Raw genomic sequence first — 26,487 nt, 5'->3', positions numbered from 1 at the left:
CAGCACTGACCAACACTGCCTGGGCCCAGGCTTTTATCTCTGAGGCAGGCCCCATTATGATGTCAGAAAGCTGGCTCTGGAATCCTGAGGGCTCCACTATGACACGTGCAAAGTTCCGTCTGAACTTTATATAAGACGGTGCGGCTCAGTCAGTCACTCAGTGTTGCCTGAGAGGGCAACACTGCAACAGCCGGCCGCCAGGCTGTCTTTTTTTTGCACATTTATTTGCCTCCAGGAGGCCACAAGAGGGAGACAAGGGACTGCAAAATGGAAAATAAGCATCCACCAACTTTACAGACAACTTCTCTTTGCTCCTACAACCTCCATCCTTGCACAGTTTGTTATTCTTCTAGGTAACATAGTAACAAATCCAAATTGCTGCTCTCTTTGTAGGCAAGCAAGGCTTTGTTGCAACTGCAATTCTTACTTCTTCTTGAAATGTAGGGACGACAGTACATTCCATCACATCCATGTAGTGTACACAGGTAGGTCCATTGTGGCGGGCAGGCAGGCAGGCAGGCAGGCAGGCGGGCGGGCGGGCGGGCGGGCGGCTTTAATGGCTGTTTGCTGTTCCCCTACTCCACTCCGCTATTTGACTGTGGTGCTGCATCAATCAGTGGCTGGCTCAGGTGCAGCTCTTTAACCTACCTAGGAGGGAGGGCGGAGAGAAGACAAGGAAGGTGAATGAGCTGTTCCAATGTGAAATGCCGGAAAACACAGAAACACAGAAGACACACACACAACAAGAGGTGGCAATGTATTAATTAATTGCATTTAATAAATGAGCTCATTATCACACATGACTGTACAAATGCATTGTCCAACAGGTGTTGAAATAATGTGATTAAAAGGGGAGATCCCATCAGAAAGACAAAAACAATAGCAAACACAAATAGCACTTTTGGAATCTGATTTTAGTCAACACATAAGGGAAGGGTGCACCGGTCCTGGAAATACTGCAATACCAGGTCAATGCGTGGAGTGGACAGAGCAAGCTCTATTTCCATCTCCCTGTTCTAAAAATCCATTTAATATATGGTCCCCAGATAGGGGACGTATCAGATATTAAACTGATAAGAACAGATACTACACTTGATCTTAGCCAAAAGGCCGAGAAGCGATAACCCGAGCGGCCCTTGCCTTGCCCGAGCCTGTCCCATACTGCTGTTCACCCCTTGCAGCGATTGATTCAGCCTACTCCTAGGCAATTCCATGGGGCCCTGCAGGCTCACACACATTTACAGCTACTAAGCGGGAGGTGAATAAAGGCCGGAGAGGAAGCTACACAGGATTTGCTTCTTTTGCTTGCACCACAATGCAGTGCTGAAAGAGGAGGAATCTACATAAAAACGCCTTCCTGGCAACGCCCAAATGCCCTCCTGCCATGCAGATAAACACTGGCAGCGGCAGCAAGTGCATGCCCACAGCCACCCCTTGTTCCTTCACACCTTGTATCAGCTTTAATCCAGTCCAGTCCGGTGCTGCCTGCTGAGCAGCACTGACCAACACTGCCTGGGCCCAGGCTTTTATCTCTGAGGCAGGCCCCATTATGATGTCAGAAAGCTGGCTCTGGAATCCTGAGGGCTCCACTATGACACGTGCAAAGTTCCGTCTGAACTTTATATAAGACGGTGCGGCTCAGTCAGTCACTCAGTGTTGCCTGAGAGGGCAACACTGCAACAGCCGGCCGCCAGGCTGTCTTTTTTTTGCACATTTATTTGCCTCCAGGAGGCCACAAGAGGGAGACAAGGGACTGCAAAATGGAAAATAAGCATCCACCAACTTTACAGACAACTTCTCTTTGCTCCTACAACCTCCATCCTTGCACAGTTTGTTATTCTTCTAGGTAACATAGTAACAAATCCAAATTGCTGCTCTCTTTGTAGGCAAGCAAGGCTTTGTTGCAACTGCAATTCTTACTTCTTCTTGAAATGTAGGGACGACAGTACATTCCATCACATCCATGTAGTGTACACAGGTAGGTCCATTGTGGCGGGCAGGCAGGCAGGCAGGCAGGCAGGCGGGCGGGCGGGCGGGCGGGCGGCTTTAATGGCTGTTTGCTGTTCCCCTACTCCACTCCGCTATTTGACTGTGGTGCTGCATCAATCAGTGGCTGGCTCAGGTGCAGCTCTTTAACCTACCTAGGAGGGAGGGCGGAGAGAAGACAAGGAAGGTGAATGAGCTGTTCCAATGTGAAATGCCGGAAACACAGAAACACAGAAGACACACACACAACAAGAGGTGGCAATGTATTAATTAATTGCATTTAATAAATGAGCTCATTATCACACATGACTGTACAAATGCATTGTCCAACAGGTGTTGAAATAATGGGATTAAAAGGGGAGATCCCATCAGAAAGACAAAAACAATAGCAAACACAAATAGCACTTTTGGAATCTGATTTTAGTCAACACATAAGGGAAGGGTGCACCGGTCCTGGAAATACTGCAATACCAGGTCAATGCGTGGAGTGGACAGAGCAAGCTCTATTTCCATCTCCCTGTTCTAAAAATCCATTTAATATATGGTCCCCAGATAGGGGACGTATCAGATATTAAACTGATAAGAACAGATACTACACTTGATCTTAGCCAAAAGGCCGAGAAGCGATAACCCGAGCGGCCCTTGCCTTGCCCGAGCCTGTCCCATACTGCTGTTCACCCCTTGCAGCGATTGATTCAGCCTACTCCTAGGCAATTCCATGGGGCCCTGCAGGCTCACACACATTTACAGCTACTAAGCGGGAGGTGAATAAAGGCCGGAGAGGAAGCTACACAGGATTTGCTTCTTTTGCTTGCACCACAATGCAGTGCTGAAAGAGGAGGAATCTACATAAAAACGCCTTCCTGGCAACGCCCAAATGCCCTCCTGCCATGCAGATAAACACTGGCAGCGGCAGCAAGTGCATGCCCACAGCCACCCCTTGTTCCTTCACACCTTGTATCAGCTTTAATCCAGTCCAGTCCGGTGCTGCCTGCTGAGCAGCACTGACCAACACTGCCTGGGCCCAGGCTTTTATCTCTGAGGCAGGCCCCATTATGATGTCAGAAAGCTGGCTCTGGAATCCTGAGGGCTCCACTATGACACGTGCAAAGTTCCGTCTGAACTTTATATAAGACGGTGCGGCTCAGTCAGTCACTCAGTGTTGCCTGAGAGGGCAACACTGCAACAGCCGGCCGCCAGGCTGTCTTTTTTTTGCACATTTATTTGCCTCCAGGAGGCCACAAGAGGGAGACAAGGGACTGCAAAATGGAAAATAAGCATCCACCAACTTTACAGACAACTTCTCTTTGCTCCTACAACCTCCATCCTTGCACAGTTTGTTATTCTTCTAGGTAACATAGTAACAAATCCAAATTGCTGCTCTCTTTGTAGGCAAGCAAGGCTTTGTTGCAACTGCAATTCTTACTTCTTCTTGAAATGTAGGGACGACAGTACATTCCATCACATCCATGTAGTGTACACAGGTAGGTCCATTGTGGCGGGCAGGCAGGCAGGCAGGCAGGCAGGCGGGCGGGCGGGCGGGCGGGCGGCTTTAATGGCTGTTTGCTGTTCCCCTACTCCACTCCGCTATTTGACTGTGGTGCTGCATCAATCAGTGGCTGGCTCAGGTGCAGCTCTTTAACCTACCTAGGAGGGAGGGCGGAGAGAAGACAAGGAAGGTGAATGAGCTGTTCCAATGTGAAATGCCGGAAACACAGAAACACAGAAGACACACACACAACAAGAGGTGGCAATGTATTAATTAATTGCATTTAATAAATGAGCTCATTATCACACATGACTGTACAAATGCATTGTCCAACAGGTGTTGAAATAATGGGATTAAAAGGGGAGATCCCATCAGAAAGACAAAAACAATAGCAAACACAAATAGCACTTTTGGAATCTGATTTTAGTCAACACATAAGGGAAGGGTGCACCGGTCCTGGAAATACTGCAATACCAGGTCAATGCGTGGAGTGGACAGAGCAAGCTCTATTTCCATCTCCCTGTTCTAAAAATCCATTTAATATATGGTCCCCAGATAGGGGACGTATCAGATATTAAACTGATAAGAACAGATTTTTTTTTTTTTTTTTTTTTTTTTTTTTTTTTTATCATTCAGATCACGTCTTAAAAATCATAAAATTCAAAATAAAAAAGACTTAGATCATCACAATGAAAACTGAAAACGTATAATTAACTTTTGTTTTCCTCTTTCCTTTTTTCCTTTAAAGAAATCAAAAAAACATTCCTTTTTTAACAGCAATAGTTCCTAACATATCCACTAAATGTTCCTGCAAATCATTACCATCCCATTCACAGTTTACAATGCACGCTAACCACGTTGGCACACCATACCGTTCAAGAAACCCTGGTAAATTTTCTCTTACACAGAGCCGCACCCTTCTCCGCATTTTTTCAAAATTAATTTTACTACGTAACTGCTCTACTTCTTCCAGTAACCTGTCTCTTTCTGCTCTTTCCTCTTCTGAAATGACACTTTTTTTCTTTCTCTCTGCTTTTTTCCTTTTTTTCTCATCACTTTGCCCACTTCCTTCCAATTTCTGAAGCTTTCCTTCTTCCAAACTAACTTCCGCTTCCTTTCTTTTGACTATCTTCTTATTTTCCTCTTGTACCTCACGTTTGCTTTTCTTTGGGCATGATTTGAATATGTGCCCCTCCTCTCCACACATATTACATACTTTCCCTTTCTGACATTCATTATACTTATGCCCCTCTTGCAGACATTTTGTACACATTACTTTCTCACACGTTTCTCTCTCATGACCATAATCTTTACAATTCAAACAAAACATATCCATTCCCAAAAAAAATAAATTTCCACATGCACTTCCAATCTTAAACCGCGCTGGAGGAAACAATAGGTTTCTAGATTCACCGATTCTCACAAATTTACAAAGAAATTTCCATTTCCCAGTCCAAAATCCAAAGGGGTTAAACACTTTCCCCTTTCCCACCACCTCCTCACAAAACTTAGTGAGAAATGACTTAATGTCCTCTTCCTCCACGTAAGGCGAAAACATCTTTACGACCACCAACTTCTTGTTTGGCACAAAATGTGGTGTTACCTTCACACCCACAAGTCTTGGGTCCCTTTTACCTTCCTTCAAGCGTTCCAAAAAATCTGAATAAATTTCTTCTGTAGCGAAGGTAACGTCAAAGCACCCTCTCCTCGGATAGTCCATCACCGCCAAAATGCACGATCTCTCCAGCTGAAAGAAATCCAACAAAAGGACCTTCGTGATGTACTCCAAATCCTTCCTTTGCCTCTCAGATTCCTCCACGAAAAACCGGACCGCATTCCTGGTTCGCATATGTTCGGGAATTTCCTCCATCCTGCTCCAAAAGAATTCCAGCAATCTCCAAAGAAATACCTTCAGTACCGGAGTACCAGGCAGGTGATCGCTCCCCGTTGCCCTGGACTAATCCTCCTCCCCAATAGCAGCAGAGGGGTGAAGTCTCTCCTAAGAGAAACGATCCCCCCAGGCCAAGGAAAAGGGTACCAGGGCACCTCCTGACCAAGAAACAAGGCAATACCCTAAAGTACTACACTTGATCTTAGCCAAAAGGCCGAGAAGCGATAACCCGAGCGGCCCTTGCCTTGCCCGAGCCTGTCCCATACTGCTGTTCACCCCTTGCAGCGATTGATTCAGCCTACTCCTAGGCAATTCCATGGGGCCCTGCAGGCTCACACACATTTACAGCTACTAAGCGGGAGGTGAATAAAGGCCGGAGAGGAAGCTACACAGGATTTGCTTCTTTTGCTTGCACCACAATGCAGTGCTGAAAGAGGAGGAATCTACATAAAAACGCCTTCCTGGCAACGCCCAAATGCCCTCCTGCCATGCAGATAAACACTGGCAGCGGCAGCAAGTGCATGCCCACAGCCACCCCTTGTTCCTTCACACCTTGTATCAGCTTTAATCCAGTCCAGTCCGGTGCTGCCTGCTGAGCAGCACTGACCAACACTGCCTGGGCCCAGGCTTTTATCTCTGAGGCAGGCCCCATTATGATGTCAGAAAGCTGGCTCTGGAATCCTGAGGGCTCCACTATGACACGTGCAAAGTTCCGTCTGAACTTTATATAAGACGGTGCGGCTCAGTCAGTCACTCAGTGTTGCCTGAGAGGGCAACACTGCAACAGCCGGCCGCCAGGCTGTCTTTTTTTTGCACATTTATTTGCCTCCAGGAGGCCACAAGAGGGAGACAAGGGACTGCAAAATGGAAAATAAGCATCCACCAACTTTACAGACAACTTCTCTTTGCTCCTACAACCTCCATCCTTGCACAGTTTGTTATTCTTCTAGGTAACATAGTAACAAATCCAAATTGCTGCTCTCTTTGTAGGCAAGCAAGGCTTTGTTGCAACTGCAATTCTTACTTCTTCTTGAAATGTAGGGACGACAGTACATTCCATCACATCCATGTAGTGTACACAGGTAGGTCCATTGTGGCGGGCAGGCAGGCAGGCAGGCAGGCAGGCGGGCGGGCGGGCGGGCGGCTTTAATGGCTGTTTGCTGTTCCCCTACTCCACTCCGCTATTTGACTGTGGTGCTGCATCAATCAGTGGCTGGCTCAGGTGCAGCTCTTTAACCTACCTAGGAGGGAGGGCGGAGAGAAGACAAGGAAGGTGAATGAGCTGTTCCAATGTGAAATGCCGGAAACACAGAAACACAGAAGACACACACACAACAAGAGGTGGCAATGTATTAATTAATTGCATTTAATAAATGAGCTCATTATCACACATGACTGTACAAATGCATTGTCCAACAGGTGTTGAAATAATGGGATTAAAAGGGGAGATCCCATCAGAAAGACAAAAACAATAGCAAACACAAATAGCACTTTTGGAATCTGATTTTAGTCAACACATAAGGGAAGGGTGCACCGGTCCTGGAAATACTGCAATACCAGGTCAATGCGTGGAGTGGACAGAGCAAGCTCTATTTCCATCTCCCTGTTCTAAAAATCCATTTAATATATGGTCCCCAGATAGGGGACGTATCAGATATTAAACTGATAAGAACAGATACTACACTTGATCTTAGCCAAAAGGCCGAGAAGCGATAACCCGAGCGGCCCTTGCCTTGCCCGAGCCTGTCCCATACTGCTGTTCACCCCTTGCAGCGATTGATTCAGCCTACTCCTAGGCAATTCCATGGGGCCCTGCAGGCTCACACACATTTACAGCTACTAAGCGGGAGGTGAATAAAGGCCGGAGAGGAAGCTACACAGGATTTGCTTCTTTTGCTTGCACCACAATGCAGTGCTGAAAGAGGAGGAATCTACATAAAAACGCCTTCCTGGCAACGCCCAAATGCCCTCCTGCCATGCAGATAAACACTGGCAGCGGCAGCAAGTGCATGCCCACAGCCACCCCTTGTTCCTTCACACCTTGTATCAGCTTTAATCCAGTCCAGTCCGGTGCTGCCTGCTGAGCAGCACTGACCAACACTGCCTGGGCCCAGGCTTTTATCTCTGAGGCAGGCCCCATTATGATGTCAGAAAGCTGGCTCTGGAATCCTGAGGGCTCCACTATGACACGTGCAAAGTTCCGTCTGAACTTTATATAAGACGGTGCGGCTCAGTCAGTCACTCAGTGTTGCCTGAGAGGGCAACACTGCAACAGCCGGCCGCCAGGCTGTCTTTTTTTTGCACATTTATTTGCCTCCAGGAGGCCACAAGAGGGAGACAAGGGACTGCAAAATGGAAAATAAGCATCCACCAACTTTACAGACAACTTCTCTTTGCTCCTACAACCTCCATCCTTGCACAGTTTGTTATTCTTCTAGGTAACATAGTAACAAATCCAAATTGCTGCTCTCTTTGTAGGCAAGCAAGGCTTTGTTGCAACTGCAATTCTTACTTCTTCTTGAAATGTAGGGACGACAGTACATTCCATCACATCCATGTAGTGTACACAGGTAGGTCCATTGTGGCGGGCAGGCAGGCAGGCAGGCAGGCAGGCGGGCGGGCGGCTTTAATGGCTGTTTGCTGTTCCCCTACTCCACTCCGCTATTTGACTGTGGTGCTGCATCAATCAGTGGCTGGCTCAGGTGCAGCTCTTTAACCTACCTAGGAGGGAGGGCGGAGAGAAGACAAGGAAGGTGAATGAGCTGTTCCAATGTGAAATGCCGGAAACACAGAAACACAGAAGACACACACACAACAAGAGGTGGCAATGTATTAATTAATTGCATTTAATAAATGAGCTCATTATCACACATGACTGTACAAATGCATTGTCCAACAGGTGTTGAAATAATGGGATTAAAAGGGGAGATCCCATCAGAAAGACAAAAACAATAGCAAACACAAATAGCACTTTTGGAATCTGATTTTAGTCAACACATAAGGGAAGGGTGCACCGGTCCTGGAAATACTGCAATACCAGGTCAATGCGTGGAGTGGACAGAGCAAGCTCTATTTCCATCTCCCTGTTCTAAAAATCCATTTAATATATGGTCCCCAGATAGGGGACGTATCAGATATTAAACTGATAAGAACAGATACTACACTTGATCTTAGCCAAAAGGCCGAGAAGCGATAACCCGAGCGGCCCTTGCCTTGCCCGAGCCTGTCCCATACTGCTGTTCACCCCTTGCAGCGATTGATTCAGCCTACTCCTAGGCAATTCCATGGGGCCCTGCAGGCTCACACACATTTACAGCTACTAAGCGGGAGGTGAATAAAGGCCGGAGAGGAAGCTACACAGGATTTGCTTCTTTTGCTTGCACCACAATGCAGTGCTGAAAGAGGAGGAATCTACATAAAAACGCCTTCCTGGCAACGCCCAAATGCCCTCCTGCCATGCAGATAAACACTGGCAGCGGCAGCAAGTGCATGCCCACAGCCACCCCTTGTTCCTTCACACCTTGTATCAGCTTTAATCCAGTCCAGTCCGGTGCTGCCTGCTGAGCAGCACTGACCAACACTGCCTGGGCCCAGGCTTTTATCTCTGAGGCAGGCCCCATTATGATGTCAGAAAGCTGGCTCTGGAATCCTGAGGGCTCCACTATGACACGTGCAAAGTTCCGTCTGAACTTTATATAAGACGGTGCGGCTCAGTCAGTCACTCAGTGTTGCCTGAGAGGGCAACACTGCAACAGCCGGCCGCCAGGCTGTCTTTTTTTTGCACATTTATTTGCCTCCAGGAGGCCACAAGAGGGAGACAAGGGACTGCAAAATGGAAAATAAGCATCCACCAACTTTACAGACAACTTCTCTTTGCTCCTACAACCTCCATCCTTGCACAGTTTGTTATTCTTCTAGGTAACATAGTAACAAATCCAAATTGCTGCTCTCTTTGTAGGCAAGCAAGGCTTTGTTGCAACTGCAATTCTTACTTCTTCTTGAAATGTAGGGACGACAGTACATTCCATCACATCCATGTAGTGTACACAGGTAGGTCCATTGTGGCGGGCAGGCAGGCAGGCAGGCAGGCAGGCGGGCGGGCGGGCGGGCGGGCGGCTTTAATGGCTGTTTGCTGTTCCCCTACTCCACTCCGCTATTTGACTGTGGTGCTGCATCAATCAGTGGCTGGCTCAGGTGCAGCTCTTTAACCTACCTAGGAGGGAGGGCGGAGAGAAGACAAGGAAGGTGAATGAGCTGTTCCAATGTGAAATGCCGGAAACACAGAAACACAGAAGACACACACACAACAAGAGGTGGCAATGTATTAATTAATTGCATTTAATAAATGAGCTCATTATCACACATGACTGTACAAATGCATTGTCCAACAGGTGTTGAAATAATGGGATTAAAAGGGGAGATCCCATCAGAAAGACAAAAACAATAGCAAACACAAATAGCACTTTTGGAATCTGATTTTAGTCAACACATAAGGGAAGGGTGCACCGGTCCTGGAAATACTGCAATACCAGGTCAATGCGTGGAGTGGACAGAGCAAGCTCTATTTCCATCTCCCTGTTCTAAAAATCCATTTAATATATGGTCCCCAGATAGGGGACGTATCAGATATTAAACTGATAAGAACAGATACTACACTTGATCTTAGCCAAAAGGCCGAGAAGCGATAACCCGAGCGGCCCTTGCCTTGCCCGAGCCTGTCCCATACTGCTGTTCACCCCTTGCAGCGATTGATTCAGCCTACTCCTAGGCAATTCCATGGGGCCCTGCAGGCTCACACACATTTACAGCTACTAAGCGGGAGGTGAATAAAGGCCGGAGAGGAAGCTACACAGGATTTGCTTCTTTTGCTTGCACCACAATGCAGTGCTGAAAGAGGAGGAATCTACATAAAAACGCCTTCCTGGCAACGCCCAAATGCCCTCCTGCCATGCAGATAAACACTGGCAGCGGCAGCAAGTGCATGCCCACAGCCACCCCTTGTTCCTTCACACCTTGTATCAGCTTTAATCCAGTCCAGTCCGGTGCTGCCTGCTGAGCAGCACTGACCAACACTGCCTGGGCCCAGGCTTTTATCTCTGAGGCAGGCCCCATTATGATGTCAGAAAGCTGGCTCTGGAATCCTGAGGGCTCCACTATGACACGTGCAAAGTTCCGTCTGAACTTTATATAAGACGGTGCGGCTCAGTCAGTCACTCAGTGTTGCCTGAGAGGGCAACACTGCAACAGCCGGCCGCCAGGCTGTCTTTTTTTTGCACATTTATTTGCCTCCAGGAGGCCACAAGAGGGAGACAAGGGACTGCAAAATGGAAAATAAGCATCCACCAACTTTACAGACAACTTCTCTTTGCTCCTACAACCTCCATCCTTGCACAGTTTGTTATTCTTCTAGGTAACATAGTAACAAATCCAAATTGCTGCTCTCTTTGTAGGCAAGCAAGGCTTTGTTGCAACTGCAATTCTTACTTCTTCTTGAAATGTAGGGACGACAGTACATTCCATCACATCCATGTAGTGTACACAGGTAGGTCCATTGTGGCGGGCAGGCAGGCAGGCAGGCAGGCAGGCGGGCGGGCGGGCGGGCGGGCGGCTTTAATGGCTGTTTGCTGTTCCCCTACTCCACTCCGCTATTTGACTGTGGTGCTGCATCAATCAGTGGCTGGCTCAGGTGCAGCTCTTTAACCTACCTAGGAGGGAGGGCGGAGAGAAGACAAGGAAGGTGAATGAGCTGTTCCAATGTGAAATGCCGGAAACACAGAAACACAGAAGACACACACACAACAAGAGGTGGCAATGTATTAATTAATTGCATTTAATAAATGAGCTCATTATCACACATGACTGTACAAATGCATTGTCCAACAGGTGTTGAAATAATGGGATTAAAAGGGGAGATCCCATCAGAAAGACAAAAACAATAGCAAACACAAATAGCACTTTTGGAATCTGATTTTAGTCAACACATAAGGGAAGGGTGCACCGGTCCTGGAAATACTGCAATACCAGGTCAATGCGTGGAGTGGACAGAGCAAGCTCTATTTCCATCTCCCTGTTCTAAAAATCCATTTAATATATGGTCCCCAGATAGGGGACGTATCAGATATTAAACTGATAAGAACAGATACTACACTTGATCTTAGCCAAAAGGCCGAGAAGCGATAACCCGAGCGGCCCTTGCCTTGCCCGAGCCTGTCCCATACTGCTGTTCACCCCTTGCAGCGATTGATTCAGCCTACTCCTAGGCAATTCCATGGGGCCCTGCAGGCTCACACACATTTACAGCTACTAAGCGGGAGGTGAATAAAGGCCGGAGAGGAAGCTACACAGGATTTGCTTCTTTTGCTTGCACCACAATGCAGTGCTGAAAGAGGAGGAATCTACATAAAAACGCCTTCCTGGCAACGCCCAAATGCCCTCCTGCCATGCAGATAAACACTGGCAGCGGCAGCAAGTGCATGCCCACAGCCACCCCTTGTTCCTTCACACCTTGTATCAGCTTTAATCCAGTCCAGTCCGGTGCTGCCTGCTGAGCAGCACTGACCAACACTGCCTGGGCCCAGGCTTTTATCTCTGAGGCAGGCCCCATTATGATGTCAGAAAGCTGGCTCTGGAATCCTGAGGGCTCCACTATGACACGTGCAAAGTTCCGTCTGAACTTTATATAAGACGGTGCGGCTCAGTCAGTCACTCAGTGTTGCCTGAGAGGGCAACACTGCAACAGCCGGCCGCCAGGCTGTCTTTTTTTTGCACATTTATTTGCCTCCAGGAGGCCACAAGAGGGAGACAAGGGACTGCAAAATGGAAAATAAGCATCCACCAACTTTACAGACAACTTCTCTTTGCTCCTACAACCTCCATCCTTGCACAGTTTGTTATTCTTCTAGGTAACATAGTAACAAATCCAAATTGCTGCTCTCTTTGTAGGCAAGCAAGGCTTTGTTGCAACTGCAATTCTTACTTCTTCTTGAAATGTAGGGACGACAGTACATTCCATCACATCCATGTAGTGTACACAGGTAGGTCCATTGTGGCGGGCAGGCAGGCAGGCAGGCAGGCAGGCGGGCGGGCGGGCGGGCGGGCGGCTTTAATGGCTGTTTGCTGTTCCCCTACTCCACTCCGCTATTTGACTGTGGTGCTGCATCAATCAGTGGCTGGCTCAGGTGCAGCTCTTTAACCTACCTAGGAGGGAGGGCGGAGAGAAGACAAGGAAGGTGAATGAGCTGTTCCAATGTGAAATGCCGGAAACACAGAAACACAGAAGACACACACACAACAAGAGGTGGCAATGTATTAATTAATTGCATTTAATAAATGAGCTCATTATCACACATGACTGTACAAATGCATTGTCCAACAGGTGTTGAAATAATGGGATTAAAAGGGGAGATCCCATCAGAAAGACAAAAACAATAGCAAACACAAATAGCACTTTTGGAATCTGATTTTAGTCAACACATAAGGGAAGGGTGCACCGGTCCTGGAAATACTGCAATACCAGGTCAATGCGTGGAGTGGACAGAGCAAGCTCTATTTCCATCTCCCTGTTCTAAAAATCCATTTAATATATGGTCCCCAGATAGGGGACGTATCAGATATTAAACTGATAAGAACAGATACTACACTTGATCTTAGCCAAAAGGCCGAGAAGCGATAACCCGAGCGGCCCTTGCCTTGCCCGAGCCTGTCCCATACTGCTGTTCACCCCTTGCAGCGATTGATTCAGCCTACTCCTAGGCAATTCCATGGGGCCCTGCAGGCTCACACACATTTACAGCTACTAAGCGGGAGGTGAATAAAGGCCGGAGAGGAAGCTACACAGGATTTGCTTCTTTTGCTTGCACCACAATGCAGTGCTGAAAGAGGAGGAATCTACATAAAAACGCCTTCCTGGCAACGCCCAAATGCCCTCCTGCCATGCAGATAAACACTGGCAGCGGCAGCAAGTGCATGCCCACAGCCACCCCTTGTTCCTTCACACCTTGTATCAGCTTTAATCCAGTCCAGTCCGGTGCTGCCTGCTGAGCAGCACTGACCAACACTGCCTGGGCCCAGGCTTTTATCTCTGAGGCAGGCCCCATTATGATGTCAGAAAGCTGGCTCTGGAATCCTGAGGGCTCCACTATGACACGTGCAAAGTTCCGTCTGAACTTTATATAAGACGGTGCGGCTCAGTCAGTCACTCAGTGTTGCCTGAGAGGGCAACACTGCAACAGCCGGCCGCCAGGCTGTCTTTTTTTTGCACATTTATTTGCCTCCAGGAGGCCACAAGAGGGAGACAAGGGACTGCAAAATGGAAAATAAGCATCCACCAACTTTACAGACAACTTCTCTTTGCTCCTACAACCTCCATCCTTGCACAGTTTGTTATTCTTCTAGGTAACATAGTAACAAATCCAAATTGCTGCTCTCTTTGTAGGCAAGCAAGGCTTTGTTGCAACTGCAATTCTTACTTCTTCTTGAAATGTAGGGACGACAGTACATTCCATCACATCCATGTAGTGTACACAGGTAGGTCCATTGTGGCGGGCAGGCAGGCAGGCAGGCAGGCAGGCGGGCGGGCGGGCGGGCGGGCGGCTTTAATGGCTGTTTGCTGTTCCCCTACTCCACTCCGCTATTTGACTGTGGTGCTGCATCAATCAGTGGCTGGCTCAGGTGCAGCTCTTTAACCTACCTAGGAGGGAGGGCGGAGAGAAGACAAGGAAGGTGAATGAGCTGTTCCAATGTGAAATGCCGGAAACACAGAAACACAGAAGACACACACACAACAAGAGGTGGCAATGTATTAATTAATTGCATTTAATAAATGAGCTCATTATCACACATGACTGTACAAATGCATTGTCCAACAGGTGTTGAAATAATGGGATTAAAAGGGGAGATCCCATCAGAAAGACAAAAACAATAGCAAACACAAATAGCACTTTTGGAATCTGATTTTAGTCAACACATAAGGGAAGGGTGCACCGGTCCTGGAAATACTGCAATACCAGGTCAATGCGTGGAGTGGACAGAGCAAGCTCTATTTCCATCTCCCTGTTCTAAAAATCCATTTAATATATGGTCCCCAGATAGGGGACGTATCAGATATTAAACTGATAAGAACAGATACTACACTTGATCTTAGCCAAAAGGCCGAGAAGCGATAACCCGAGCGGCCCTTGCCTTGCCCGAGCCTGTCCCATACTGCTGTTCACCCCTTGCAGCGATTGATTCAGCCTACTCCTAGGCAATTCCATGGGGCCCTGCAGGCTCACACACATTTACAGCTACTAAGCGGGAGGTGAATAAAGGCCGGAGAGGAAGCTACACAGGATTTGCTTCTTTTGCTTGCACCACAATGCAGTGCTGAAAGAGGAGGAATCTACATAAAAACGCCTTCCTGGCAACGCCCAAATGCCCTCCTGCCATGCAGATAAACACTGGCAGCGGCAGCAAGTGCATGCCCACAGCCACCCCTTGTTCCTTCACACCTTGTATCAGCTTTAATCCAGTCCAGTCCGGTGCTGCCTGCTGAGCAGCACTGACCAACACTGCCTGGGCCCAGGCTTTTATCTCTGAGGCAGGCCCCATTATGATGTCAGAAAGCTGGCTCTGGAATCCTGAGGGCTCCACTATGACACGTGCAAAGTTCCGTCTGAACTTTATATAAGACGGTGCGGCTCAGTCAGTCACTCAGTGTTGCCTGAGAGGGCAACACTGCAACAGCCGGCCGCCAGGCTGTCTTTTTTTTGCACATTTATTTGCCTCCAGGAGGCCACAAGAGGGAGACAAGGGACTGCAAAATGGAAAATAAGCATCCACCAACTTTACAGACAACTTCTCTTTGCTCCTACAACCTCCATCCTTGCACAGTTTGTTATTCTTCTAGGTAACATAGTAACAAATCCAAATTGCTGCTCTCTTTGTAGGCAAGCAAGGCTTTGTTGCAACTGCAATTCTTACTTCTTCTTGAAATGTAGGGACGACAGTACATTCCATCACATCCATGTAGTGTACACAGGTAGGTCCATTGTGGCGGGCAGGCAGGCAGGCAGGCAGGCAGGCGGGCGGGCGGGCGGGCGGGCGGCTTTAATGGCTGTTTGCTGTTCCCCTACTCCACTCCGCTATTTGACTGTGGTGCTGCATCAATCAGTGGCTGGCTCAGGTGCAGCTCTTTAACCTACCTAGGAGGGAGGGCGGAGAGAAGACAAGGAAGGTGAATGAGCTGTTCCAATGTGAAATGCCGGAAACACAGAAACACAGAAGACACACACACAACAAGAGGTGGCAATGTATTAATTAATTGCATTTAATAAATGAGCTCATTATCACACATGACTGTACAAATGCATTGTCCAACAGGTGTTGAAATAATGGGATTAAAAGGGGAGATCCCATCAGAAAGACAAAAACAATAGCAAACACAAATAGCACTTTTGGAATCTGATTTTAGTCAACACATAAGGGAAGGGTGCACCGGTCCTGGAAATACTGCAATACCAGGTCAATGCGTGGAGTGGACAGAGCAAGCTCTATTTCCATCTCCCTGTTCTAAAAATCCATTTAATATATGGTCCCCAGATAGGGGACGTATCAGATATTAAACTGATAAGAACAGATACTACACTTGATCTTAGCCAAAAGGCCGAGAAGCGATAACCCGAGCGGCCCTTGCCTTGCCCGAGCCTGTCCCATACTGCTGTTCACCCCTTGCAGCGATTGATTCAGCCTACTCCTAGGCAATTCCATGGGGCCCTGCAGGCTCACACACATTTACAGCTACTAAGCGGGAGGTGAATAAAGGCCGGAGAGGAAGCTACACAGGATTTGCTTCTTTTGCTTGCACCACAATGCAGTGCTGAAAGAGGAGGAATCTACATAAAAACGCCTTCCTGGCAACGCCCAAATGCCCTCCTGCCATGCAGATAAACACTGGCAGCGGCAGCAAGTGCATGCCCACAGCCACCCCTTGTTCCTTCACACCTTGTATCAGCTTTAATCCAGTCCAGTCCGGTGCTGCCTGCTGAGCAGCACTGACCAACACTGCCTGGGCCCAGGCTTTTATCTCTGAGGCAGGCCCCATTATGATGTCAGAAAGCTGGCTCTGGAATCCTGAGGGCTCCACTATGACACGTGCAAAGTTCCGTCTGAACTTTATATAAGACGGTGCGGCTCAGTCAGTCACTCAGTGTTGCCTGAGAGGGCAACACTGCAACAGCCGGCCGCCAGGCTGTCTTTTTTTTGCACATTTATTTGCCTCCAGGAGGCCACAAGAGGGAGACAAGGGACTGCAAAATGGAAAATAAGCATCCACCAACTTTACAGACAACTTCTCTTTGCTCCTACAACCTCCATCCTTGCACAGTTTGTTATTCTTCTAGGTAACATAGTAACAAATCCAAATTGCTGCTCTCTTTGTAGGCAAGCAAGGCTTTGTTGCAACTGCAATTCTTACTTCTTCTTGAAATGTAGGGACGACAGTACATTCCATCACATCCATGTAGTGTACACAGGTAGGTCCATTGTGGCGGGCAGGCAGGCAGGCAGGCAGGCAGGCGGGCGGGCGGGCGGGCGGGCGGCTTTAATGGCTGTTTGCTGTTCCCCTACTCCACTCCGCTATTTGACTGTGGTGCTGCATCAATCAGTGGCTGGCTCAGGTGCAGCTCTTTAACCTACCTAGGAGGGAGGGCGGAGAGAAGACAAGGAAGGTGAATGAGCTGTTCCAATGTGAAATGCCGGAAACACAGAAACACAGAAGACACACACACAACAAGAGGTGGCAATGTATTAATTAATTGCATTTAATAAATGAGCTCATTATCACACATGACTGTACAAATGCATTGTCCAACAGGTGTTGAAATAATGGGATTAAAAGGGGAGATCCCATCAGAAAGACAAAAACAATAGCAAACACAAATAGCACTTTTGGAATCTGATTTTAGTCAACACATAAGGGAAGGGTGCACCGGTCCTGGAAATACTGCAATACCAGGTCAATGCGTGGAGTGGACAGAGCAAGCTCTATTTCCATCTCCCTGTTCTAAAAATCCATTTAATATATGGTCCCCAGATAGGGGACGTATCAGATATTAAACTGATAAGAACAGATACTACACTTGATCTTAGCCAAAAGGCCGAGAAGCGATAACCCGAGCGGCCCTTGCCTTGCCCGAGCCTGTCCCATACTGCTGTTCACCCCTTGCAGCGATTGATTCAGCCTACTCCTAGGCAATTCCATGGGGCCCTGCAGGCTCACACACATTTACAGCTACTAAGCGGGAGGTGAATAAAGGCCGGAGAGGAAGCTACACAGGATTTGCTTCTTTTGCTTGCACCACAATGCAGTGCTGAAAGAGGAGGAATCTACATAAAAACGCCTTCCTGGCAACGCCCAAATGCCCTCCTGCCATGCAGATAAACACTGGCAGCGGCAGCAAGTGCATGCCCACAGCCACCCCTTGTTCCTTCACACCTTGTATCAGCTTTAATCCAGTCCAGTCCGGTGCTGCCTAGTGAGCAGCACTGACCAACACTGCCTGGGCCCAGGCTTTTATCTCTGAGGCAGGCCCCATTATGATGTCAGAAAGCTGGCTCTGGAATCCTGAGGGCTCCACTATGACACGTGCAAAGTTCCGTCTGAACTTTATATAAGACGGTGCGGCTCAGTCAGTCACTCAGTGTTGCCTGAGAGGGCAACACTGCAACAGCCGGCCGCCAGGCTGTCTTTTTTTTGCACATTTATTTGCCTCCAGGAGGCCACAAGAGGGAGACAAGGGACTGCAAAATGGAAAATAAGCATCCACCAACTTTACAGACAACTTCTCTTTGCTCCTACAACCTCCATCCTTGCACAGTTTGTTATTCTTCTAGGTAACATAGTAACAAATCCAAATTGCTGCTCTCTTTGTAGGCAAGCAAGGCTTTGTTGCAACTGCAATTCTTACTTCTTCTTGAAATGTAGGGACGACAGTACATTCCATCACATCCATGTAGTGTACACAGGTAGGTCCATTGTGGCGGGCAGGCAGGCAGGCAGGCAGGCAGGCGGGCGGGCGGGCGGGCGGGCGGCTTTAATGGCTGTTTGCTGTTCCCCTACTCCACTCCGCTATTTGACTGTGGTGCTGCATCAATCAGTGGCTGGCTCAGGTGCAGCTCTTTAACCTACCTAGGAGGGAGGGCGGAGAGAAGACAAGGAAGGTGAATGAGCTGTTCCAATGTGAAATGCCGGAAACACAGAAACACAGAAGACACACACACAACAAGAGGTGGCAATGTATTAATTAATTGCATTTAATAAATGAGCTCATTATCACACATGACTGTACAAATGCATTGTCCAACAGGTGTTGAAATAATGGGATTAAAAGGGGAGATCCCATCAGAAAGACAAAAACAATAGCAAACACAAATAGCACTTTTGGAATCTGATTTTAGTCAACACATAAGGGAAGGGTGCACCGGTCCTGGAAATACTGCAATACCAGGTCAATGCGTGGAGTGGACAGAGCAAGCTCTATTTCCATCTCCCTGTTCTAAAAATCCATTTAATATATGGTCCCCAGATAGGGGACGTATCAGATATTAAACTGATAAGAACAGATACTACACTTGATCTTAGCCAAAAGGCCGAGAAGCGATAACCCGAGCGGCCCTTGCCTTGCCCGAGCCTGTCCCATACTGCTGTTCACCCCTTGCAGCGATTGATTCAGCCTACTCCTAGGCAATTCCATGGGGCCCTGCAGGCTCACACACATTTACAGCTACTAAGCGGGAGGTGAATAAAGGCCGGAGAGGAAGCTACACAGGATTTGCTTCTTTTGCTTGCACCACAATGCAGTGCTGAAAGAGGAGGAATCTACATAAAAACGCCTTCCTGGCAACGCCCAAATGCCCTCCTGCCATGCAGATAAACACTGGCAGCGGCAGCAAGTGCATGCCCACAGCCACCCCTTGTTCCTTCACACCTTGTATCAGCTTTAATCCAGTCCAGTCCGGTGCTGCCTGCTGAGCAGCACTGACCAACACTGCCTGGGCCCAGGCTTTTATCTCTGAGGCAGGCCCCATTATGATGTCAGAAAGCTGGCTCTGGAATCCTGAGGGCTCCACTATGACACGTGCAAAGTTCCGTCTGAACTTTATATAAGACGGTGCGGCTCAGTCAGTCACTCAGTGTTGCCTGAGAGGGCAACACTGCAACAGCCGGCCGCCAGGCTGTCTTTTTTTTGCACATTTATTTGCCTCCAGGAGGCCACAAGAGGGAGACAAGGGACTGCAAAATGGAAAATAAGCATCCACCAACTTTACAGACAACTTCTCTTTGCTCCTACAACCTCCATCCTTGCACAGTTTGTTATTCTTCTAGGTAACATAGTAACAAATCCAAATTGCTGCTCTCTTTGTAGGCAAGCAAGGCTTTGTTGCAACTGCAATTCTTACTTCTTCTTGAAATGTAGGGACGACAGTACATTCCATCACATCCATGTAGTGTACACAGGTAGGTCCATTGTGGCGGGCAGGCAGGCAGGCAGGCAGGCAGGCGGGCGGGCGGGCGGGCGGGCGGCTTTAATGGCTGTTTGCTGTTCCCCTACTCCACTCCGCTATTTGACTGTGGTGCTGCATCAATCAGTGGCTGGCTCAGGTGCAGCTCTTTAACCTACCTAGGAGGGAGGGCGGAGAGAAGACAAGGAAGGTGAATGAGCTGTTCCAATGTGAAATGCCGGAAACACAGAAACACAGAAGACACACACACAACAAGAGGTGGCAATGTATTAATTAATTGCATTTAATAAATGAGCTCATTATCACACATGACTGTACAAATGCATTGTCCAACAGGTGTTGAAATAATGGGATTAAAAGGGGAGATCCCATCAGAAAGACAAAAACAATAGCAAACACAAATAGCACTTTTGGAATCTGATTTTAGTCAACACATAAGGGAAGGGTGCACCGGTCCTGGAAATACTGCAATACCAGGTCAATGCGTGGAGTGGACAGAGCAAGCTCTATTTCCATCTCCCTGTTCTAAAAATCCATTTAATATATGGTCCCCAGATAGGGGACGTATCAGATATTAAACTGATAAGAACAGATACTACACTTGATCTTAGCCAAAAGGCCGAGAAGCGATAACCCGAGCGGCCCTTGCCTTGCCCGAGCCTGTCCCATACTGCTGTTCACCCCTTGCAGCGATTGATTCAGCCTACTCCTAGGCAATTCCATGGGGCCCTGCAGGCTCACACACATTTACAGCTACTAAGCGGGAGGTGAATAAAGGCCGGAGAGGAAGCTACACAGGATTTGCTTCTTTTGCTTGCACCACAATGCAGTGCTGAAAGAGGAGGAATCTACATAAAAACGCCTTCCTGGCAACGCCCAAATGCCCTCCTGCCATGCAGATAAACACTGGCAGCGGCAGCAAGTGCATGCCCACAGCCACCCCTTGTTCCTTCACACCTTGTATCAGCTTTAATCCAGTCCAGTCCGGTGCTGCCTGCTGAGCAGCACTGACCAACACTGCCTGGGCCCAGGCTTTTATCTCTGAGGCAGGCCCCATTATGATGTCAGAAAGCTGGCTCTGGAATCCTGAGGGCTCCACTATGACACGTGCAAAGTTCCGTCTGAACTTTATATAAGACGGTGCGGCTCAGTCAGTCACTCAGTGTTGCCTGAGAGGGCAACACTGCAACAGCCGGCCGCCAGGCTGTCTTTTTTTTGCACATTTATTTGCCTCCAGGAGGCCACAAGAGGGAGACAAGGGACTGCAAAATGGAAAATAAGCATCCACCAACTTTACAGACAACTTCTCTTTGCTCCTACAACCTCCATCCTTGCACAGTTTGTTATTCTTCTAGGTAACATAGTAACAAATCCAAATTGCTGCTCTCTTTGTAGGCAAGCAAGGCTTTGTTGCAACTGCAATTCTTACTTCTTCTTGAAATGTAGGGACGACAGTACATTCCATCACATCCATGTAGTGTACACAGGTAGGTCCATTGTGGCGGGCAGGCAGGCAGGCAGGCAGGCAGGCGGGCGGGCGGGCGGCTTTAATGGCTGTTTGCTGTTCCCCTACTCCACTCCGCTATTTGACTGTGGTGCTGCATCAATCAGTGGCTGGCTCAGGTGCAGCTCTTTAACCTACCTAGGAGGGAGGGCGGAGAGAAGACAAGGAAGGTGAATGAGCTGTTCCAATGTGAAATGCCGGAAACACAGAAACACAGAAGACACACACACAACAAGAGGTGGCAATGTATTAATTAATTGCATTTAATAAATGAGCTCATTATCACACATGACTGTACAAATGCATTGTCCAACAGGTGTTGAAATAATGGGATTAAAAGGGGAGATCCCATCAGAAAGACAAAAACAATAGCAAACACAAATAGCACTTTTGGAATCTGATTTTAGTCAACACATAAGGGAAGGGTGCACCGGTCCTGGAAATACTGCAATACCAGGTCAATGCGTGGAGTGGACAGAGCAAGCTCTATTTCCATCTCCCTGTTCTAAAAATCCATTTAATATATGGTCCCCAGATAGGGGACGTATCAGATATTAAACTGATAAGAACAGATAAGGTTTCAACAAAATTTTATTGACACATATATATATACAGAGAATACATTTTCATAAAATAAAATTCAGTAATAAAATGCTTGTTGTACATTTCAAAAAATAATTTTTGTGTAATTCAATTCTGTAATAAATTATATGTTTGTACATTTTTCTTTAATAAAATTCAGTAACAAAATGTTTTTTAATTCATTTCATTAAAACCTTTTTGTAAAATAACTTCAGTAATAAAATGTTTATTTTTAATACATTTCATTAAAATGATAAAAGCAATAAATTTTTAACGAGAAGAAGGTTTCTTTAAAAATCTGACAATGGCAGGATAAAACAAGCAGTAAAATCACAATTACAAATACATAAATTATTTACATGGTAATCGTGTTCCACAGAGACAGACACCACATGGATGCCGCTTCTTTTGCTCCTAGATTTTTTTTGTCTCTGAGGTAGTATACATACAGCTCACTTAACGCAATCTTGACACAGTCTGTAATGTCAATAAAATCACGTTTAAAAAGAAGAATGTTCCTAACCTTCCAGATGGCATTTTTAAAACAATTAATAATCATCCAGCAGATCATCTGCTGTCTGAATGATGGGCAGGTAAAAAGGCCATAAAAAACGTATTCGTACTTAAAATCTTTAAGACCACAGATCCATTTTAGTAAAAGGCCGGCTTTCCTCCATACCTCCTGTGCATAGTGGCAGTTCCAGAACAAGTGCATTACTGTTTCATCATTTCCGCACCTATCTCGTGGGCACTTGGCTCTCGCCACCAGTCCTCGCCTATGTTGGAATGCACGTGTAGGGAGGCACTGGTGGACGATTGCCCAGGCAAGGTCCTTATGCACATTTGCAAGATATTTCCCGTACACATTTCGCCACACTTGCTTGGACCTTGCCTGCGAGAAATTGGACACTGCCACTGTCTCTTCTCCGTGTCTGCACGCCATCGACACCTTTCTCTGGTCCCCCAATATGTCAGGCTCCAATTCTTGGAGGCTCAGGAGCCTAACAGTCTTTTCTAGCACCACATAGTGTTTTGGGGGACACAGAAGCACAGGAGAATTTAGGGAGATACGAGCCCAACGTTTAAAAACCATGCCCGCTGCGTATTTTAAAAAGCAGCTAAAAATGCCATCGGATTTAAACATTTTAAAACAGAAGCAGAAATATTTGATATAAAAAAATGTAAAAAGGTTAGGAACATCTCTCCCGCCATTGTCTTTACCTTTATACATAAAATCACGCTTTAATTTTTCCATCTTGGAGCCCCACAGAAACATAAAACAAATGCGTGTTAGCTTTTTAATATATAAAATGGATGGAGGGAAAACCATGGCCACATAGAGCATTATTGGGATTAAAACCATTTTTATGATTAAAATTTTCCCCTCCATCGTGAGGCTCCTAAGATTCCACATTAAAACCTTCTTCTCTATTTTTGCTATCACTGAGTCCCAGTTAGAGGTCCCATTGTTCGCCTGATTAAAAACAATCCCTAAAATTTTAATCTGGTCCTTCTGCATTCTGACTCCTGGGGTCAGGGAGGAATCCCAGCCTCCTATATTAAAACACTCACATTTATCAATATTAAGTTTAAAACCAGAAGCTTCGCAGAAAAAGGTGGTGTTCCTCAGCGCCCTCCTCATGGATGATGAATCGGGGCACAGAATTGTCACATCATCCATGTAGCTTAATACCTTTACTTGGTTGCCCCTCCCACCAGGTATTGGGGCGCCTCTAATAACTTTATCGTTCCTGAGCATGGCTAAAAGGGGCTCCATTGCGCAAATAAATAGTAGGGGAGACAATGGGCACCCTTGCTTGACTCCAGATAAAAGAGGAACACCACTAGTTAAAAATCCATTTATAGAAATCTCACTAAAACAGGACCGATATAAAAGCATAACACGACTTATAATAAAATCAGGCACCGCCATTTTTTTAAGCACCATAAAAAGGAACTCATGGGACACTCTATCAAAGGCCTTTTCAAAATCAAGGGATAAAATAGCAAGGTTTTGGCCTCGATCTTTAAAATACCAAATAACATCTCTTAAAATATTAAGGGACTCAGTGATAGATCTACCAGGTACCCCACAGACCTGATTTGGGTGGATTAATTTACTGATAAAAGGTTTAAAACGGACCGCTATCAGTTTGGCTAAAATTTTATAATCTACATTTAAAAGCGTAATCGGGCGCCAATTTTTGAGCTGGTCCTTTCCACCCTTATTTTTAAAAATTAGGGACACAATCCCCCTTCTCCAAGAAGGGGGCAGCTCTTCTACAATAAAAGCCTCTTTATATAATAAAATCATATCCTCTTTTAAAACATCCCAAAAAGTTAGATAAAATTCAATAGGCAACCCATCCTCCCCAGGGGCCTTTCCCGCTGAAAAACTTTTAAAAACAAATAAAAGTTCCTCCAAATTAAGATCCCGGGATAAAACCTCCTGGTCCAAAGTATCTAACTTAAAATCAAGGGAGTTAAGAGCATGATTTAAAAAGGATTCATCAATGGCTTTTTTACTAAAAAGGAGTTGGTAAAAATTAAAAGCTGCCTTTAACATTCCTCCCACGGAAGTCTCCCCTTCTAGGTTTAAAATAGCGTCTCTTTTGTCGTTTACCTTTTTAAAAAAGAATCGGGAGCACTTCTCGTCTTCTTCTAGATGCTTCACGTGGGAGTTAAAAATTATTTGTTTACCTTTATCATCAAGACATTTTTTTATTTCAGCTTTTAAGTTTAAAATATCAGAATCCACATCAAACCCAACATCCTTCAATTTAAAAAGCACATGTAGACGCTTATTAAGAACATAAAACCACTGTTTCTTTTCTCTGGCTTTCTTCCTACCTGCTCGGATAAAAAATAATTTAATTTTTGGTTTAATGCCCTCCCACCAGTGCAGCATGGTCCCGTGGGGTTTTCTCTGTAATTGCCAGCACTGGTAGGTCCGCACAAACTCATTTTTAATTTCAGGGTCCTCCAGGAGCGTGGCGTTCAACCTCCAGAGGCCCTTACTTACTTTTTGCTCTCCCTCCAGCTCCAGAGACACATTTAGGAGTTTATGATCTGAAAAGATGTTATTTAAAAGCATGCATTTTTGAGGGGTAAAATCATGGGAGGCAAAAATAAAATCGATTCTGGAGCTCACTCTTCCATTAGACCATGTGGCGCCTGCGTCTCCTGGCAAGAGATCCTTCCAGCAATCGCGTAATTTAAAATCATCAATAAAATTTTTGAGCAGGTAGGTAGTGTGGTCTTTCCTATTTGCATCACCCCCCTGCCGGCACTCTCCTTCTCTTATGCAGTTAAAATCACCCCCTACCAGCAGGGGGGCAGACCCAACACAAAACAGTGGTAAAATATTAAAAAGTTCTGCCCGCTCCTGTTTGTCAGGAGGGGCATACACATTTAAAATACGAATTAAAAGTCCATTAATGTGCAGGTGGGTTAAAACAGCTCTGCCGGGCATAATCTCAATCACATTTTGTATAGAAATAAAATGGCCACGGCAGAGTAATCCCACACCTGTAGAACGACAGTCATTGGCTCCAGACCACACCGAAGGGCCCAGCTTCCAATCTTGTTTTAGATCCATATAGTCCATGCTGTTAGGGATTCCACACTCCTGCAGTAGGCAAAAATCAAAGTCCATAGTCTCAAGGTAAGAAAACAAAGCAGCCCTGCGAACAGGGCTCTTTAGGGACCTCACATTCAGTGAGGAGAATTTTAGGGTACTACAAGGCATAGTTTATGGAGAGTCAGTGTCCACTTCTGAGGAGCCCGACTCCGATATACTCTGGGAGTCAGGCTGCCCCGCATCCGGGGACGCGAACTCCACGATGTTCACAGGGTCAGAGCCGGACAGATGTTTCGACCCGACCCTTCCCCTGAATTCGCTTTCGTCCGAACTGCGGCATAACGTTTTCCTCTTTATTGTAGACACCTCCTCCTCTCTTGACCTCTTCCCCGTACTGGATAAATCCATCGTCGTCTCGTCCTCGTCCTCCTCACTCGACGTCACCTCGGTCTCCTGGCTGATGTCATCTCCGTCACGATCTCCGGCCACTGCTACCTCAGGTGCGGCTACAGGTTCCTCCGGATCGCTGGTCGTCTTGGGTTGCTCAGGAGCCTGTGAGGTCCCTTCCTTCTTCCTTATCATTCCGCCTACTGCATCTAAAGCCGTCAGCATCCGACCCTCTATTGGCGTGACAAGAGGGACCGACTCTAGCTGCCCGGCCGATCGGCGGCGGCTGGTGCTTGGGGTATCCCGCAAGGAGCCCCTACGTCTGGACTCCTTATTTGGCTCTTCACCAGCCGCCGTCTCTGCCCAGTCCCCTTTTGTGGGTATCGAGGACCGGCGAGACTTTTTGCCGACCGGCTCCGGGTTGGAGCTTGGGGCCTTCATTACAGAGCTAGAACAGCCCTGCTCGGCCCCCTTGGAATCCCTAGGACCACCCTCCACACGTGGCCCGGAGGGTATTGGCCCTGACCCTTCGGTGGGTCCCGGGGCATTACCAGCAGTGCCCGCACCTG

At 47.0% G+C, this 26,487-nt stretch overlaps 12 non-coding genes and 3 pseudogenes across 12 annotated transcripts; all 15 read right to left on the bottom strand.

Moving 5' to 3' along the window:
* Positions 1-931: 931 nt before the first annotated feature.
* LOC142688339 (U2 spliceosomal RNA) lies at positions 932-1,122 on the bottom strand. Its single transcript, XR_012857476.1, has one exon. It is a non-coding gene; the product is annotated as a U2 spliceosomal RNA (small nuclear RNA).
* A 1,301-nt stretch (positions 1,123-2,423) lies between these two features.
* Positions 2,424-2,614, bottom strand: LOC142688337 (U2 spliceosomal RNA). Its single transcript, XR_012857475.1, has one exon. It is a non-coding gene; the product is annotated as a U2 spliceosomal RNA (small nuclear RNA).
* Positions 2,615-3,915: 1,301 nt separating this feature from the next.
* LOC142688367 (U2 spliceosomal RNA) lies at positions 3,916-4,130 on the bottom strand (annotated as a pseudogene).
* A 1,351-nt stretch (positions 4,131-5,481) lies between these two features.
* LOC142688402 (U2 spliceosomal RNA) lies at positions 5,482-5,592 on the bottom strand (annotated as a pseudogene).
* Positions 5,593-6,889: 1,297 nt separating this feature from the next.
* LOC142688336 (U2 spliceosomal RNA) lies at positions 6,890-7,080 on the bottom strand. The gene has a single exon (XR_012857474.1). It is a non-coding gene; the product is annotated as a U2 spliceosomal RNA (small nuclear RNA).
* Positions 7,081-8,369: 1,289 nt separating this feature from the next.
* On the bottom strand, positions 8,370-8,560 carry LOC142688335 (U2 spliceosomal RNA). The gene has a single exon (XR_012857473.1). It is a non-coding gene; the product is annotated as a U2 spliceosomal RNA (small nuclear RNA).
* Positions 8,561-9,861: 1,301 nt separating this feature from the next.
* Positions 9,862-10,052, bottom strand: LOC142688334 (U2 spliceosomal RNA). Its single transcript, XR_012857472.1, has one exon. It is a non-coding gene; the product is annotated as a U2 spliceosomal RNA (small nuclear RNA).
* Positions 10,053-11,353: 1,301 nt separating this feature from the next.
* LOC142688333 (U2 spliceosomal RNA) lies at positions 11,354-11,544 on the bottom strand. The gene has a single exon (XR_012857471.1). It is a non-coding gene; the product is annotated as a U2 spliceosomal RNA (small nuclear RNA).
* Positions 11,545-12,845: 1,301 nt separating this feature from the next.
* Positions 12,846-13,036, bottom strand: LOC142688331 (U2 spliceosomal RNA). The gene has a single exon (XR_012857469.1). It is a non-coding gene; the product is annotated as a U2 spliceosomal RNA (small nuclear RNA).
* Positions 13,037-14,337: 1,301 nt separating this feature from the next.
* Positions 14,338-14,528, bottom strand: LOC142688330 (U2 spliceosomal RNA). Its single transcript, XR_012857468.1, has one exon. It is a non-coding gene; the product is annotated as a U2 spliceosomal RNA (small nuclear RNA).
* Positions 14,529-15,829: 1,301 nt separating this feature from the next.
* Positions 15,830-16,020, bottom strand: LOC142688329 (U2 spliceosomal RNA). The gene has a single exon (XR_012857467.1). It is a non-coding gene; the product is annotated as a U2 spliceosomal RNA (small nuclear RNA).
* Positions 16,021-17,321: 1,301 nt separating this feature from the next.
* Positions 17,322-17,512, bottom strand: LOC142688328 (U2 spliceosomal RNA). The gene has a single exon (XR_012857466.1). It is a non-coding gene; the product is annotated as a U2 spliceosomal RNA (small nuclear RNA).
* A 1,301-nt stretch (positions 17,513-18,813) lies between these two features.
* LOC142688326 (U2 spliceosomal RNA) lies at positions 18,814-19,004 on the bottom strand. The gene has a single exon (XR_012857465.1). It is a non-coding gene; the product is annotated as a U2 spliceosomal RNA (small nuclear RNA).
* Positions 19,005-20,305: 1,301 nt separating this feature from the next.
* LOC142688325 (U2 spliceosomal RNA) lies at positions 20,306-20,496 on the bottom strand. Its single transcript, XR_012857464.1, has one exon. It is a non-coding gene; the product is annotated as a U2 spliceosomal RNA (small nuclear RNA).
* A 1,293-nt stretch (positions 20,497-21,789) lies between these two features.
* On the bottom strand, positions 21,790-21,964 carry LOC142688355 (U2 spliceosomal RNA; annotated as a pseudogene).
* Between the last annotated feature and the right edge of the window lie 4,523 nt (positions 21,965-26,487).

The sequence above is a fragment of the Rhinoderma darwinii genome (genome assembly GCF_050947455.1).
Source record: "Rhinoderma darwinii isolate aRhiDar2 chromosome 5 unlocalized genomic scaffold, aRhiDar2.hap1 SUPER_5_unloc_25, whole genome shotgun sequence".
Classification (NCBI taxonomy): Eukaryota; Metazoa; Chordata; class Amphibia; order Anura; family Rhinodermatidae; genus Rhinoderma; species Rhinoderma darwinii.
This window is presented reverse-complemented; position numbering and strand designations above follow the sequence as displayed.